The 2307-nt window shown below is 44.0% G+C and overlaps 1 pseudogene; it reads right to left on the reverse strand.

The window, feature by feature from the left end:
- Nucleotides 1–347: 347 nt before the first annotated feature.
- Nucleotides 348–465, reverse strand: LOC126290914 (5S ribosomal RNA; annotated as a pseudogene).
- Between the last annotated feature and the right edge of the window lie 1842 nt (nt 466–2307).

Here is a 2307-nt window from a genome sequence, read left to right on the forward strand (position 1 = left end):
AGTCTGTTCCAGGACCCATTTCGTTTCTCCAGTCCGCTAAGGACGAATGTGTGTGTGGATGAGCTTTGACTGTCATGTGAGTGCCCTTGCTTAAAATATTTGTAGCTGGTTTCTTAGATCTTTTGGTTGTCATGGTTTTTGGTAAAAGCACTCCGTCTTCAGGCCACAAGTGGCCCATCGCGACCATCCGACCGCCATGTCATCCGCAGCTGAGGATGCGGATAGAAGGGCCGTGCGGTCAGCACATCGCTCTCCCAGTCGCTATGATGGTTTTCTTTGACCGGAGCCGCTACTATTCGGTCGAGTAACTCCTCAATTGTTATCATGAGACTGAGTACCCCGAAAAATGGCAACAGCACATGGCGGCCCGGATGGTCACCCACCCAAGTGCCGTCCACGCCCGACAGCGCTTAATTTCGGTGATCTGACGGGTACTGGTGTATCCACTGCGGCAAGGCCGCTGCCCTGGTTTTTGGTAAGAGCTCAGATTAGTTAGTTCTACCGTAAGAGTTATTTATTTGATGCACAGCCTTGTGATGGAATTCTAATTAAAATCGTTTGTGCTGCAGGAAACTGTCATTAATAATCATTTGTGACCACTTTGCTGGTCCGTATTACTCACGGCCCGTCGGCATGCTTATCCGAATGTTTACGTCATTTGGAGTGCATAAACCCATCAGCTCGCCGCTGTCTTTCACGCTGTTTGCTCGAACCGCAACAGCACTACTTAATATTCCTGTTCAAGCTAAGTTTATACCTGGAGTAATTCTCAATTTGGATCTGTTAGCTTATGGCCGTCACCTTATCCAAGTTTTGATCTGCACTGAGATAGCAACATTTACCTTAATCTGTTGTAATTTAATTATTCTCCTGTTGTTGAAAATGTGTTCAATCTTCAATTGAGAGAAGGTGGACGAAGTTAAGGAGATGGTCTTCAGCTGAGAAGGAGGGTCGGAAGAGACACTGGGTAAGGGGGAGGAGGTGGTGTTGACGAAGATGGTGATGGATACGACGGGAGAGGATGGATTCGAAGACCTCACTGCACATGGAGGTGAGGCAGATGGGACGATAGGAAGAAGCGACGGAAAGGGGTTTGTTGGGTTTGAGAAGTGAGAGGACACGGGAAGTCTTCCACAGGTCGGGGTAGAAGCCGCTAGAGAGGATGACATTGCATAGATTGGCAAGGACAGTCAGAAAGAAGGTGCTTTCTCTGAGGTTGGAAATTATAGTAGACCTTTTAAAATGTTTATATTTTCGTTCTTTTGCCTTGAGAATAAGCGCCAACTTGTGGGATGCAGAAGTTATTAAGGTCATATGTTTGCATATTTTCATTCATTCATGTGTTATGGGGTAATATTCTGGAGCAATTCATCAGGCGGAAATGATTCACTGCACTGAAGAAAGTAATTATTAGGATTATGTGTGGGACCCACACTCATACACTTTGTAAGCAAGTCCTTAACGCCTTTCGCATGAAACCACCGCTGCTATTGCAAGACAGAGACGTCTAATGGTACACTGAGGTACTTCTACGAATGTGCTGCGTTGTAGCAGTCACTCGCAGCATTCAAAGCAGCAGACGGCGCGGAGATAGTGCCACATTATTGAAAGGGCTTGTGACATATGTTTATTTAATCGTCTTGAGATGACTGACAGTGAAACTAAGTATATCTCAAGTTGCTGTAATGTAAATTTGAATTTATACTACTGCTTTAACGAGTGGTTTCGAAATGAAACCACTAGAGCAATACGTGCTTTTGGTATTAAGTTATTAAATTTTAGGCCCATTTTTGCTTATTATTTAGAACTGTAATGTGTTGTAGGTATTATGAGTTCACGCAAGTTTCAAGATGTGAGAATGCGTCTAGGAAAAATGCGAAATTGCTTTCAGTTATATCTCAAGAAATGGTGGGTGATTGAAAACTGTATATCCCAGATGTTCCAAAGTGAAACCACCTCTATGTACATAGAATGAAGCGGAGAGTGAAACATTTGTACCAACGCTGGGAATCTAACCCGAATCTCCTGCTTACTAGACAGGTGCTTTAGGCACTAAGACACTTTGGCACAACGCTTCACACAGCTGCGCGAATTACCCTGGCACACCTCCCTCCTCGATCCAGATGCAGTCAACTTCAAATTCCTCCACAAACACGTAGAGAACTGCTGAGACCCTGCATCTTCACTAGGCGCTTCAGTCTATATACATAAAACAATACATATATGAGAGCACTAAAGTCTCTGAAACTGTCATTTCATTTGAAACCACCTTCTTAAAACACTGTTTACTTTCTGCCAATTTATTCT

This window comes from Schistocerca gregaria, chromosome 1, assembly GCF_023897955.1.
Source record: "Schistocerca gregaria isolate iqSchGreg1 chromosome 1, iqSchGreg1.2, whole genome shotgun sequence".
Classification (NCBI taxonomy): domain Eukaryota; kingdom Metazoa; phylum Arthropoda; class Insecta; order Orthoptera; family Acrididae; genus Schistocerca; species Schistocerca gregaria.